Source organism: Leguminivora glycinivorella, chromosome 8 (assembly GCF_023078275.1).
Source record: "Leguminivora glycinivorella isolate SPB_JAAS2020 chromosome 8, LegGlyc_1.1, whole genome shotgun sequence".
Taxonomy (NCBI): domain Eukaryota; kingdom Metazoa; phylum Arthropoda; class Insecta; order Lepidoptera; family Tortricidae; genus Leguminivora; species Leguminivora glycinivorella.
The window spans coordinates 2,912,429-2,928,484 of NC_062978.1; the positions used below are offsets into that span (position 1 = coordinate 2,912,429).

Below are 16,056 nucleotides of genomic sequence, written 5' to 3' on the forward strand. Positions count from 1 at the left end.
CTTCTAGACTTGATTATGTGTAACGAGGAGGAATTATGTACAAAGGTTGATTACCATGCTAACATAGGTAAAAGTGATCACTTAGTATTGTTAGCTACTATACAAATCCAGCTTCAGGATAGAAAATGTAAAGTGATCAAACCTCCAAGGAGAGACTATTTGGCAGCAGATTACGAACAAATTATGCAAACTTTGATAGCAGATAATAGTCAATTAAGTAATCTGGATGCGGCTTCCGCCTGGCGTGACTTTACGCATAATGTTAATAGAGCTGTAAGTTTGCATGTGCCACTAAGGCCTTCTAAAACTGCTAAAAACAATAGAAAACCATGGATCGGTCCTGCCATATTAAAAATGATAAAAGAAAAAACAAAGTTGTGGGATGCATATATGCTCAATAAAACTAATGAGAACTATAGTCGATATCGGGTAATTAATAACAGTATTACCTCAGCTATGCGACATGCCAGACGGAGTTATGAAAAAGGAGTTCTAGACCGGGGACCTAAGTCACTGTACAGTTATGTCAGAAAGCAACTTTCATCTAAAGTAGCCGTCCCACCTTCGCTTAGAGATGATCTTACCCAGCAGGTAATAAATAACTGTCATGAAGTAGCAAATATATTTGCCAAACAATTTGAGAAGTCGTATGTTCGCGAACCGCTGAATGGACTAATGCCTGAAGTAAATGTAGCCAGAGTTAACAACTCTATTGAAAATGTTGAGTTCACACCGGATTTAGTTAGTAAAGTGATCTTGAGTTTCGACGAAAGTTCATCAATGGGACCTGATGAAATACCTGCAGTTTTGTTAAAGAGATGTATAAAGTGCCTTGCACCTCAATTATCCCATATAATGACATTATCACTTAGAGAACAGAGATTGCCCCCTGATTGGAAAAATGCCAACGTAACGCCTATTTATAAGAAAGGAGACAAACTGGTGGCAGGAAATTACCGACCAATAAGCCTCACTTGTATAGCCTGTAAAGCAATGGAAAAAATTATAACATGTGAATTGAGAAACTTCATTGCAAGAGAGCAGATCATTGTCGACGAACAACATGGTTTTACGCCAAAGAGATCAACAGTAACTAACCTGTTATGTTGTGTTGACAAGTGGACAAGCAGCTGGAATGAAAAGATACCGACGGATGTTATATACCTGGATTATGAAAAAGCATTCGACCGCGTCCCGATAAACCGACTGCTCGTCAAGTTGGACCACTTTGGAATTCGCGGAAAATTGCTCAACTGGATAAAAGACTTTTTGACGGGCAGGAAGTTTCGGGTACGAGTTGGAGAGCACCTCTCGGACCTGCATGACGTCCACAGTGGGGTTCCGCAAGGTTCAGTGCTTGGACCAATGCTGTTTGGGATTTTCTTGACAGATCTCAGACAAGTTGTAGAGTCAGATTTGTTTTTGTTTGCTGATGATACAAAGATCATGGGAAACCCGCTTATCAGCCACAACATCATACAGCAGGACTTAGACCGTATTGTACAATGGACTAAAGATTGGCTAATAACTCTCAATGCGGAAAAGTGCACTGTACTCCACATAGGTAAAAACAACCCTGAGCATACGTATTGTATTGACTCTAAAAGTTTGGAGAGAGTGTTAAGAATCTCATAACTTCACAAATTATTTATATAATATTTTTAAGACAATGTCAAATATCTCATAATTTTACCCAAAGATTGATATATTTTTTGTATGTTGGCAACCCCGTCGGCGCGAGCGCGGGCTGTCAGTGAGTTTTCTCGGCGTACAGAAGTGAACTTTGTTTTCTGTGACGATTCGTAAAATAATAATAAATAGCACGAAGGACCCCTTTTGGAATCTTAATTACTATGTTGGTAAAAATTCAGAAGTGACATAAGTTCTCAAACCCACAGAATTGTGTTTTGTAAGTAAAGGATCAAGGACAACTTGGTATGTAAGAATTGTTTTTATTTTCAATCTGAGCCGGCTCGCTACTCATACGATTTCGTACTTAATTATCGATCGTAGTTATCGGGGGTTACTGATATACTGAACAATTAACATAAATAACATGTTTTGTGCCCTGAAAGCAAACAGAAAATGTCGTAATATTTGAGGTTATTTGCTAGAAAATAGTTATGTTCTACTACTAGCTCGGACAAACTCGAGCCTCGACTCAACATAAGGTGGATCAAGTAACTTGTGTTATTGTTTACGGGTTAAGATATTCTCGTAGCATAGTAACTAAATTACGTAGAAAAGTCACCCACGAATATCGATAATATGTGTAGCGAACTGAGCGTGCTCTACCTATTCATTATGTTGAGAAACATGGTGAATACAACAATAATCATGTCACTATTAGCAATGATTTATATTTAACTTTATTTTCATTAGCACACTTGGTAATAACCGGCTTTGTCAAAGAGTTCTTTCCTTTCATATTGTTGTTCGGTAGTAGCCTACTTTTCAGTTACGGCCTTGTAGTCAGTGTTACGTACCAAAGCTTATTTGTTATTAAACCATAATTGTAATATTCTTACACACTGATTTACTTTAAAATGGTTAATAATATCATTGATGAATGTTGGATGATTGTAATTACAGCCATACAATTTGTCAATGAATAAAACACAACAGGAATGTAAAATGCTCTAAATAATTCAAATGAAATTATATTGAGTAAATAAATCACAATATGAAGTCCTCTGAGTTGTAATAGATAATAAAAACTGTATCTGCATAGTAGCCTGCACAATGTGCCAAGCGTACATTATCTACTTAACTGTCATTACAAAAACTTTAGAGCTGCATATAGAGCTCATATTTATAGGGTTTTAGCATATATTTCGGTTAAACTGTTATGATTTCATAATAAAAATACAATAATGATAAATAAGTTCTTATGAAATCCGGTTATTCAACAGGCCAATTTGGGCTAATGATAATCCTAAATAGTATTTGAGATGAAGGAATATAGCAAGACGATCCATTACAAACAGTAGCATAGCGGGAAAGTGGCTTACTCGTTGGTTATTGATTTGGTTTTGTTAATGGTGGCTTCACACAGTTTCAATTAAGTGATTCTGCCAAAAGCTTATGACATTATCATGTAATATATACGGATCAGTTTGACAGTCCAGCGAGGTAATGTAGCCAGCGCCTGCGACACCTTACCGCAGGGACTTTTAGTTTTAGTTTTTATTTATTTACTTATTTCTATATATAGGAATTTTTACATTTAACGTTTATATAGAACTAAAATAAAAGTGACTAGTTATACTTACGAATTATTCATCAGAATATTTTAGTGGATTAAACTGATCAAGTACTTATTATACTAACTACATTCAATAACTAGTGCTTATTGGGTTTTATCATCCTCAACTCAAAACAATAACAAAAAAATAATATATTTTACATTCTGACATTAAGATTCTAATAAAACAAAGACAGAACAATTTCACTTATACATAATGTTTTCGTCCATCTTTATTAAATTGGATGTCCACATTCCTACGGTCCACGGGTCGACCCATATTGTTGGTATTACACATTATTAAATTCTCAAAACTGCATTAAAATATATATATATATAAATGTATAATGATAAACGAACTATTGCATGCGGTACCTAAGGGTTAAATTGATTTAACATCAAGTAGTTTAAAATAAATCTATACCCGTCAAATAAAATTTTAGTACAACCAAACAATCTGATACAAATTGTTAATCACACATATACGGGGTGGGTCATAATGCGTTTATACATGGTGACCCATATAGTTCCCATGACTATAATAAATAAGGTTTTTTTGATCACACAAACAGGGTGGGCCATAATTCATTTATAAATGGTGACCCATATAGTTCCCATGACTATAATAAATAAGGTTTTTCTTTAATCATGTATATACAGGGTGGGCCATGATGCGTTTGCACGTGGTGACCCACTTAGTGCCATGTTTATACCTGATACGAATATTTTTTTATCGCACGTATACAGGGTGGGCCATAATGCGTTCATACATGGTGACCTACACAGTGCAAATGGTTATACTGAATACAATTCTTTTTATCGCACGTATACAGGGTGGGCCATAATAATACGTGAAAACAAGTAGAGATCGTTCAAGTTCGTCTGAGCGCTATAGTCGAAGGAGAAGTAATTCTCGAAAGCATTTATCTAGTAGTAGTGAGAGTAGTAGTGACTTTCATGATAAACGTCATAAATATCGACACCGTCATATAGTTCACAATGTGTTTTAATTTGAGGAAATTGATTGTTCTTTTTTTATATTGTTATATTGTTTTGAATATTGAACTGCTTAAGTTTATGTGAAACTGTGAAGTTGTTATGTTTGTGTCTACTTATAATTGTTGAAATTTATCTCAGATAACACCACTACAGTTGTACTGGATGAGGCCGAAGCCCTTTTGTGGCAAGCGGTAGCCAGTCATTTCATCATAACGCTGGACGAGGCCGGAGCCCTTGTGTGGCAAACGGTAGCCAGACATTTCATCATAATGCTGGACGAGGCCGGAGCCCTTGTGTGGCAAACGGTAGCCAGACATTTCATCATAATGCTGGACGAGGCCGGAGCCCTTGTGTGGCAAACGGTAGCCAGACATTTCATCATAATGCTGGACGAGGCCGGAGCCCTTGTGTGGCAAACGGTAGTCAGTCATTTCATCATAATACTGGACGAGGCCGAAGCACCTGGTGTGTGCAAGCGGTAGCCAGATTATTTAGCTTATACTGGACGAGGTCGAAGCACCTGGTGTGTGCAAGCGGTAGCCAGATTATTTAGCTTATACTGGACGAGGCCAAAGCACCTGGTGTGTGCAAGCGTTAGCCAGATCATTTAGATCATACTGGATGAGACCGAAGCATGCGCAAACGGTAGCCAGTCATCTCACCGTAACACAGGACTGAGGCCACAGCACCACCGGTTGTGTAAGTGGTAGTCTGACATTCTATCGTTAACGTTGAACGACACCTAAAGGTTTATACATGTGAGGTGATGGTAAACGGTAAGCAGACTAATCAGTATTATATTCAAGAATGAAATTTCAGAGTTCATATCGTCTTGAAATTCTTGAAGAATTTAACATCTTTATGGATAGCTTGATGATGTTTCTTTTAATAATATAAATGTTCATTTTAGAACTTGATCTGAACCAAGTGACATGTTCTCGCTTAATTAGGTATTCATCTTGTTTGATTTTTGGTCATTTTGACATTATACACCACGAATATGTTATTATTTTATTTAGTAGGTAATTCTATTTTGCAACATTTGTTATTCTATCGTAAAATGGGCACACAAGAGTAGCTTACTTCAGAGAAATTTAACTAACGAAGAGGTTCGATAAATTTCCTTAAATTCGTGTTTTAACTGGACGGAGACTGAAGTAGCTGGTTACAAGCGGTAGCCAGATTGTTATTTTTCTAGAAATAAGTTGGAACACTGCTTGCGCAAGAGCACTCGTGGTGTCCAGCCCTGAAAGTTGTTACTTACTAATGTTGATCATATCATGACGAGACGTTCGTTGCACAGAACATAATGTCTCTGATTTGTTATATGATTATTTTGTGTCTTTCTTCTTTCTTACAAGCCGGCAAGATATTTCCTTAAACAAGCGGATACGATGGGCTATTGTGTTTCTACCATTATTCATTTTGGATGGATCCTTGAGGTGGACAAGAATACAGCGTTCAGTTGTATAAGTTGCTGGCTGAAGGGGGGTGAAGAAAAAAAAACATTGGTCGTAAACGCTGAGACTGCATGTTGGCTTAGCGCAGGACGTTTTCGTACCATTTTATGTATGATAATCTACAATTTTAATTTTGCGTCCATAACAAGCTTAAATTCTATGATATTGAAATATCGACTAAATACAATATTTAGGAATATCGACTGAGTCGCAGTTTTAAGTCTTTCCCTTATAATTCGAATGCTGCATACTGTATGGTCATTTTTCACTGTAAGTTAGCATATGAAACAAACTATTTTCAGAATTATTTGGAGGTACACCTCCTAAAGTAAATTTAATTTTATGTCAAATTTAGATACTCAATTTGCTGTTTTTTTTTGTCTTTTTATTAGGTTAATTTTAAATTGCGGTATTCGTATTTGGGATTTCCTTTAAAAACCTCGTATTACTAGTAAATTTAAAGAACAAAGATAAAACACTTTTACATAGTCATGAAGTAGTGACGAAATGATAATATTTTATATGAGATGCGAAATGCAAAAAAAAATAAAAAAAAATCTACAACGGAAATAAAGTTTTGGGCATTATAACGAGGCGAGTTAGATCTATATACTATCGGAGATCTGACTTTTGGTACTTAAATATAAATTGCAATTTACAGGACATTGGTTATTCGCAAAATTTTTATTATTTACGTACATTACAAAACCATTACTTAGAATAGCTTCTGTCTCCTTGTAATTAAGTGATTGAAAAGTATAGGTGAGCTTTTTGGGCTCATTTTGGGGATTTGCCTTTCAGATGACAATGCTTTAGCATTGCATTGTAGGCGTAATTCACTATAAGTAAGCATAAAACTGCTCTAGTATCAGCTAGCTTAGCTCGTATTTTTATACAAATTACCTATGATTAAGCGATAATGTGGTACCTTTTGTTTGAGAGTGGCACATTTGAACCACACTTGAAGAACCACATCTACGAGACATACTGGTATGGCCGCATTAACCTTACATAAATATATTAATACTAGTATTACCTGTGACCATTTTAATTAACTCCATAGTTATTATAATATACAGTGATTTTGCGTATATGCACATAATTATGGCACTAATGTAGTTTTAGTTTATTTATAGTGTATTCATAAAATATAAGTGACTTGAGTCATATATGACATCTTAAACAATTACTATTTTATGTTGATTATTGATACGATTCGGGCTGCCACGTGACAGGTTTAGCCAAGTGTGGAGCCGTACGATATTGATATCATGGTTTTTCAAAATATTTCCTATTAATAAATTATTCTTATCTTTACAATAACATTTCAAAAAAAAACTTCCTAATTTACCCATATATAAAGATCTTGATCTAGAATCTATTTTGTATAAAGGGCTCTTAACTGTTTGAGAACACTCTGAGGTTCCCAGAATCGTAGATATTATCTGGTGGACGGTGCAATAATTTAGTTGCTGTATGATTTATTATCTGGAACTAATCAAAATTTAGCAGTTGATTCAGATGAGCTGTATCCTGTTATAGAATTATAATGTATTTATTTACTTACAATTATGATTTTGTTTACACTAGTGCTTAGTGTTTACTTGCATAGAGGTTGATAAAACTTACTATTTATTAAAAAAAAAAAGTGTATAAGCTACGTAGATTTTAATGAACAAACGGGTCTTAGGGTCAATTTATGTTGGATTTGTGCTACGAATGGCTGTACTAGGTACGGTTCTAACTCGTGACAACCTCGTTGAGACAAATGGAATCTGTTTTAGCTATAGGTAAAAGCGTCGAGACTTCATTCCCATTATAGTCATTAAAAATTAGGAACAACATCTTATAGACTGATTCCGTATGTTGTAATATTCTAATTTTCAATAATAATATCTGGTAATCTACACAATTTTACATCCTACTATGATCACTGAATCGGAATGAAGACTTAGGCTATGATACTTGAGCTATGGCAGATATTAACGACCCATGCCTGTAATTATTCACTATGGATGTGAATACACGCAGCTTGTTCTGTATAAATAATACTTTAGCACGTTGGAAGATGTCAAGAAAGATACCGATTTTGATATGCTTATTGCACATGTGAAAACCATTTATGGAGCGGTAATCTCTATCGGCATCGCGGTACATTTGACGTACAACGATCGTACTTTTTCATCATTTTTATTCAAAGCTGAAGACAGACGCCTATCCGTTAGACTACTTCTCTTATTGTATTTTTTTTGTAGTCGAGGTGACGAATGTAAATTGGATGCATATTTCACGATATTGTAGTACGTTTATAAGACTAAAAGCACATATCTTTAACTGCAAAGCGCAAGATTAATTAGAAATTATATTAAATAAGCTATAATGAAACAAAAATAAGATCACATAATTAAATAAGTATGTGATAGATTTAAATGCACGGTTTCTAAGTTTATTACAACTTATTTGAGTTAAAAAACTTATTTTAGCTGTCAAAGTAACGGTCCGTGCAATACAACTCGTTTGTTTATTATGATTATTATATATGTTGTTGTGTGTTCTTTGTAAATTGAGTCTATTTAGTTTTAGTAATAATTATAGGAGAGATATTGTTTTTGGCACAAAATTATATAGGAATGTAACGTCTGGGAATGAACAGTTGCGACTGGAATCTATTTTAAAGTTATAGGTTTATATTATATGCACAATGAGAAATTCCAATGAGTGATTAATTTAATATTATGCAATAACCTACTTTAAGATTGGGATATGTAAATCTGATGTTATATATGCAATATAAATATCTGTGTTTGTAAAACAAGATGTAGACTACAAGAAATTCAAAATAATTTAGCTGTTACCATAACGGGCGTAAGAAACTATGAGATTCATTTAGCAAGAAATTTCATCTTGTGTTTTTCTCTTATTTGTGTATCGTCAGAATAATTTCATATTCAATTTAATGTTGTTCCATTGTTTCAATGTATGTTTTTAAATGTAGTTCCAGCGTTCCAACTCTATTTAGCAAGAGAGAAAACGGGAAATAGTCGTGTATTAATTATCTGCTAAATTAGATGGAATACTGAGTGCTCTTTCTCGTTTTAGAATAAATTTACCTAATATGTCCCAAATAAGTTTGTAAAATGTGGATTCAGTGCAGCTCAGCAAAAGAAGGTCGTTATACTGCTATCGCGCAGGTATAATACGCTATAGGCTACAAAATGTCCAACGAATGAGGACATTCTAACAAAGCAGGATGGCCGAGAGGGCCAGAGGTACTTACAGTTGAGTTGCACTGGATGTACAGATATATACATATATATATATAAATATTTTTTCTCTTTCTATTCACTGTATTGAGTCATTTATGTAGTGGTTCGTCGCTACCTACTAACTTATCCTGATTGAATTACTAACCTGACATAATGGCTTGATTTGTGAATAGCTGATACTAGACCGATTGTAGAACATTTTAATCCAGCTGGGTTCGAGTGATCTCAACTAGTTTTTTTTATATTAGTTTTGTTCAAGGGTACGTTCATCCCAAGTTTTCGGGTAGATTACAACGTACAAGTTAATTTAAGTTAATTTTAAAAATAATTGTTAAAGCTTGTTTGATTCCTTTTATCTTATCCATGTGTTGTGCCTGGGACAGGCACTGGGTCAGGATGGTCGACTGTTAAGAATCTCATAACTTCACAAATTATTTATATAATATTTTTAAGACAATGTCAAATATCTCATAATTTTACCCAAAGATTGATATATTTTTTGTATGTTGGCAACCCCGTCGGCGCGAGCGCGGGCTGTCAGTGAGTTTTCTCGGCGTACAGAAGTGAACTTTGTTTTCTGTGACGATTCGTAAAATAATAATAAATAGCACGAAGGACCCCTTTTGGAATCTTAATTACTATGTTGGTAAAAATAGTTACTTCTCAGCGAGATCTTGGTGTCATTATAACTAATAACTTAAAATGGGAAGAACACATATTACAGCTTACCAAAAAGGCCAACTCTATGTTATACATGATTAGAAAAGCCTTTCGCTATATGGACAAGAAGCTCTTTATTAGAATCTACAAGACGTACGTAAGACCATTGCTGGAATATGCGTTCCAAATTTGGAATCCATATTTTCGAAAAGATATTAGTCTGATTGAAAAAATCCAAAGAAGGGCAACAAAACTGGTACCATCTCTTCGCAACCAACCTTATGAAGACAGGTTAAAAGAATTGGGTCTGACAACCTTGGAGCAACGAAGACAACGCGGCGACTTAATAGAAACGTACAAAATACTCTATAATGTACCTTCATTAAGTGACATTTTCACTCGGAGTGTGTGTGACAGATTGAGAGGACATTCCCTGAAGTTGACACGGACACAGAGTAGTAGCAACCCTAGACGTCACTTCTTATCTAACCGCGTAGTGAGAGTGTGGAACAGTTTGCCCGAAACCGTAATCAGTGCACCTACAGTGAACTCTTTTAAAAACAGACTCGACAAATATTTATTGAATGGACAAAACACAAGTGCATCAGGACATTGACGTGCACGTATCAGCTTTAAGCTGCCTGTGCATTAGCAAATAATAATAATAATAATAACCCCGCGGGGGCAGCTTGTGGCGAGCTGACGGTGAGTGGCGACACCGCGGACCCCTATTCCAGAGGGCACTTCCATCTAGCCCTCGCCTCTGCGCTTGCCTTAACCGGCCGGCCAGAGTGGATTCGCAAGAGCGGGACCTATGCTCCAGGTTGGAAGTGTAAAATGTCATAACGCCGGCGGCCTGCTGAACGGATCACCGGGATCTGGCTACCGCAGTCTCACCTCTCGACAACCTTTCAGCCACTCTTCAAGTGTTGCTCTGTTGTCGCACCGTGCGTGCGGCCGTTTTGCAGGGCCCACTCAATGAGTTGGCGAGTCACCGCCTGTCTTTTACAATCTTGAGACTAGTTGTCATGGCAGGTGTCCGATAGTCTCCCCCCATAGACCATTATCCAGTCCATCCAACTTGCACAACAATAGCCTATGACCTTAGTTCCCATCGCAACACAAAAGTGCTGCACTGAAATAGTCTTTACACCTGGCGGGGACCATCTCCGGATGTATCATATTGTGCGCTCGGGGATGGTATCCGCCAGGTGTATCCCTTGCCTTTAGATTAAAGTGTCTAAAAGGGCCTCTGTGCTGTTGGCTTCGGCCCCACACATGCCTCCCAAAAGTCCGGGACCCCATGGTCCCGAGATATGGTAAGACATACAAATAATAATAATAAGCCCGCGGGGGCAGCTTGTGGCGAGCTGACGGTGAGTGGCGACACCGCGGACCCCTATTCCAGAGGGCACTTCCATCTAGCCCTCGCCTCTGCGCTTGCCTTAACCGGCCGGCCAGAGTGGATTCGCAAGAGCGGGACCTATGCTCCAGGTTGGAAGTGTAAAATGTCATAACGCCGGCGGCCTGCTGAATGGAACACCAGGAACCAAGCTACCGCAGACTCACCTCTCGACAACCTTTTAGCCACTCTCAAGTGTTGCTCTGTTGTCGCACCGTGCGTGCGGCCGTTTTGCAGGGCCCACTCAATGAGTTGGCGAGTCACCGCCTGCCTTTTACAATTGTGAGACTAATTGTCACGGCAGGTGTCCGATAGTCTCCTCCCATAGCCCTTTAACCAGTTCATCCAACTTTCAAAACAATAACCCATGACCTTAGCTCCCATCGCAGCACAAAAGTGCTGCACTGCAATAGTCTTTGCACCTGGCGGGGACCATCGCCGGTTGTATCATATTGTGCGCTCGGGGATGGTATCCGCCACGTGTATCCCTTGCCTTTAGATTAAAATGTCTAAAAGGGCCTCTGTGCTGTTGGCTTCGGCCCCACGCATGCCTCCCAAAGGTCCGGGACCCCATGGTCCCGAGATATGGAAAAGACAGAATAATAATAATAGACGACAATTATATATTGTTTTGTAATAATTAAATGCTTTTGTAATTTATTGTATTGTATTGTGGATTTAAGCTATATTTTGTGGTTTGTTTTACCTTACTTTCTATATGTAAATTTGTTCATGTAGTTATATGCTTAATTGATTGATTTATTTATCGGCCCTTGTCTTAAATCTGCGGGAGCCCTTACGGATACACTTCGAGACTTCGACTCATCGGGATGTTTTGTGCATTAATTACATACATACATACAATAATTATGCCTGTATCCCATGAATGGGTAGGTAGAGCACATGAAACTACTCAAGTTTCAGTGCCACTGTTGGCAAATAAGGGGTTGAAAGAAAACGAAACTGTGACATTGCAGTGACAGGTTGCCAGCCTCTCGCATACGCCACAATTTAAACCATACCCCACAGTCTCCTTCTACGACACCCTACAATCCCCTACAGTTACAACCCCCTACAATCGTAAGATCTTTCAGCTTTTCGGATATATAAAGCTATTAGGATTGGAGCTTCTCGACGATCTCCATGTGTTTCTTGATGAGGTTCAGTTCATGGGTAGCTCTCTGAACTCTCTGAAGTCCTTTGGTTCCAGGTAACGTGGTCCAAAGTTCTTAATTCTTTGTCTGGCGAGGGTGTGACGTATCGGCCCTTACAAGGTTCAATAGTTTCGCGGTGAGCATTCACATGTTTCGCGTTGGCGTCAATAAAATTCTGCGTGAATATATTTCTCAAATTTTTGCAAATTTTGAAATGTTTGACCTTAGGGCCGAGCCTATACAGACAGATTGCATTGCAACCTTACTGCATGTATGGCAATCGAACGCAGACTGCAATGTCCCCGTGAAGTTCCCATAAAAGGTGCAGTCAACTCCTTTTGCTTCTTTCTTAGGGTTTGCAAATCGACTGGTTCCAAATTGGCCTGTTTACAAGGTTCAATACTTATAATATAGTTTCGTGGTGATTGACATGTATTGCCTTTGTCTAGCGCATTTGTATTGTATTTAACAAACAAACAAAACTTTGATTTGATGTGACAAATCGCAGACCCAACCATCGTCGCTACGCGACCAAATCTGCATGCCCACGCATGCCTGAGCCTCGCTACTCACTACTAGCTGACGACAACGACATTCGTCATTCGACCGCAGTGCACCGCGACGAACACGCGATTCGCGAGCCGACGACAGCCACGGCTGTTCGAAAACACGAAAGTTTCTTAATAAAAGTATAATAAATAATATAATTGGAATAACGTATTAATAATTAACACGAGTTATTGCCGAGTCAGTGTGTCCACGAGTTTGAGCAGGTGAGCGATTGTTATTTGTTTTTGTAACATGTTGACAAACTTTGAGTCGATATAACCTTGCACTGATTTGAACATAACAAGGTGAGGAACTGTGATTATAAACTCCATATTATGTTTGACGCTAAGTCATTACTTATTATTATTTCAAATCTCTTGCAGAGATAGCTTGCTACGATTTTAGTATTCTAAATTGTAAAATTAACCTGAGTGTTTAAAAATAAATATTAATAATTGTCAATTATTTCAGCAGGTTCCCTCATTCAATGTCATGACATATTAAGCATACTTTGAATAACAAGGTATTCCGGACGTTTCCGGACAAAAATACCCATTAGGCACGCCACAGACAGTCTGGAAAATTCGTAATCGTATTAATCTTAAAAAAAAATTATATGCAAACTGTCAGTTCAAACCACACATGGTTGCATACAAACCTTTTTTAAGATTGTGAATTTTTCAGACTGTCTGTTGCCGGCCTTAGGTACTTGCCATAAGAACGCTTCCACTACAGATTAGTATACAGATACAAGTAAAAATAGTCCTTACAGTAAACGACAACATCGGACCTTTAACTACACTTCGTCACATAGAATTAAATATTTATTATTGTAATTTCTTTCAGCCCCTTTATCTCTAAGAGTGGCACTGAAACTTCAGTAGTTTCAAGTGCTCTGCCTACCCCGTTATGAGATAAAGGCATGGTTGTTTTGCATACATTATTGTACGATTTACATTATATTTTATTTTAGCCATACTCTGTCCTGTGTGCGTAGCGGAATGCACAAACGCTCACGAAACGCTTACGATAATATCTCTTTCGTAGCTATGTATCTCTATCGCTCTTGCGTATTGGCGCGACAGAGCCAGACTATATTTCTGCGGCTTTTCGGAGGCGTTTCGCGTCGCAGAAATGCCATTCGGCTACGGGACCAGCACGGGAAGCATGGTCGCGCGATAGACGATAAAATATCAGGCCGTCCCTATCGCACTTACAAATAGTGCGATATGGACGGCCAGCTATTTTATCGTCTATCGCGCGACCATGCTTCCCGTGCTGTATACAAGCGTTAACAATCTCGTCCGGTGCAAGCAGAGGCAATAATTTACAGAACCCATTTGCATGCTCATGTAAATCAGTTGGCAAACTGTTATTTATGTTTGCACCTATTAACGTTTGTTAACAAAATTGCAAACTACTAGAAGGTTCTTCCCGTTTATTGGTATACAGATTGTAATAATTTATAACAAGAATTAGGTAATAAGTGAAAATGGTGAAAGTCGCATGAACATACTTACAAACAAACAGATAAGTACACACACAGACAGACACGGCGGGGAAAACGTTTTAAAAAAATTATAAAGTGTAGTGATATGGTCCGCTTATGTCATAATGAGCTAAAAGTTGCTATGGGACCAACCGTAATCGCGAAAAAAATCATTATGGTCGTCTGACTAATATTTTTTATGGGAGAGTATTTTTTTGCGTACACAATTAAATATTTACGATGTAAAGTACCTAAATTATTAGAGGTGACTAAATACAACCTGTACGTATCTAAGACTCCTACGACCACGCACTGTGAAGTCTGTGGGATTCAATAGGTACTTATACTTAATACCTATAGTTATACTAAAATTAAACTTAAAATAAAAATTAAACTAAATAAATCTAAAATTAAACTAAAATAAATCTAAAAACGGCCCCTGTGGCATGGTACCGAAGACGCTGGCAGCATTTCCTCGCTGGATTGTCAAGCTAATGCGCTGAGCGAGGAAGCTGCCAGCTCTTCGGTCTCCGGTGGCGTCTCTCAGTCTCTTCGACAGGTCCTTGAAGAGACTTAGAGCGCCAGGGCCCCACGGGCCAAGGGTCTCGACGCCGAATGGGATAAAAATATATTCGGCGCCGAGACCGCTGTACTTTCCTACCTTTAGTTTCTCGGCCGCCTCTGCTGCTGATGCTGCCCTCACGGAGGTTCGGTGGAGATGAGACGGGGCCAGTGTGTCAACGCACGTTGCGTCCCAAACCAGCACCCGTCCCATACTCCACGGAATCAACGACATTCCATCCGGTCTCTTACCGTCCGTCCTTGATATGCCGGTCGGCTCTAAAAGGGCCGGCACATTGACTGACGCAAGAGACCGGCGGATCACGTCGTTGAGGGCGGCATGCCTCGAGAAGCGGCCAGCGCTTCGCTGGCAGGAAAGACCATGGTGCCCTAGTGGGTCAACTTCATGGCCACAGGGGCAGCGATGGGGGGCGCAGACCGGGACCCCGAGACGAAGACAAACTGAAATGCGGAGAGTATCGGGGGTTAAAAATGTGCCCAAATTTGGGGAAGGGTGTGCATGGAGCCAGTACCCGGCTTCGCTAGTTCCTGCTGCCAGGAGTCTGGCTCGTCCCTCGGTGCCTGATTGCTCGAGGAGGGAAGTAACGGTCAATTTACATATAATGTCGTCCCAGCTCCTTTGTTATTAATATGTTATTATAAAATCCTTTTGCAATGGAAAGCCACATATATGGTGTCCAAAATTGTATGACGTAAAAGTTGCTTAAGCTGCAACAACAATTTTCTTTTCATGGAAGATACAAGTATTTTTAAAAGTAGTGACGATATATTATTCACTCCGTGAAGTAATGCAGTAGGCCTAGCACATGATGGCCGCGGGAGTATGTCGCCGCGAGATAGACTACCCGTCCTTATGTCATTAATACAGTTAGAAGAAGACGTGGCATCTATCTCGCGGCGACATACTCCCGCGGCCATCATGGGCTAGGCCTACAGGTGAGAAATAGACAACCCGTATATTTAAGCATTTTTTGACTGTACCGTGTCGTTCGCGCTTAATGATTGTCTCATAATGGTTGTTATAATGTTTTATAACACGATGTGACAGGGACACCGTGTTGTAACAGCCAGTGTGGGAGCACCATAAGTTTGTGGCGCTGGTGGATATATATTTTTGCCACCTTGTCCGCATCTATACTTACTACCTTGACTGCACAAGGGGACAGTGTTACATTACCGTTCGAAATGGTCGATGACGGCATATGGTGCGCGGCAGGTTATCGCCAAACGAGCTCAATTGAGACTGTTCAA

General features: G+C 38.7%; 1 protein-coding gene across 2 annotated transcripts in view; it reads left to right on the top strand.

Annotated features, from left to right (window-relative positions):
- The first annotated feature begins 12,783 nt into the window (after positions 1-12,783).
- The window catches only part of LOC125228601 (proline-rich extensin-like protein EPR1), a 42,401-nt gene continuing 39,128 nt past the window's right edge, over positions 12,784-16,056 (top strand). The window contains exon 1 of one of the 2 annotated variants that reach the window (XM_048133233.1): positions 12,784-12,958. The gene's annotated coding sequence lies outside the window, so the exon portion shown is untranslated. The remainder of the gene's footprint in view (positions 12,959-16,056) is intronic. The other variant, XM_048133238.1, reaches the window with a different exon arrangement.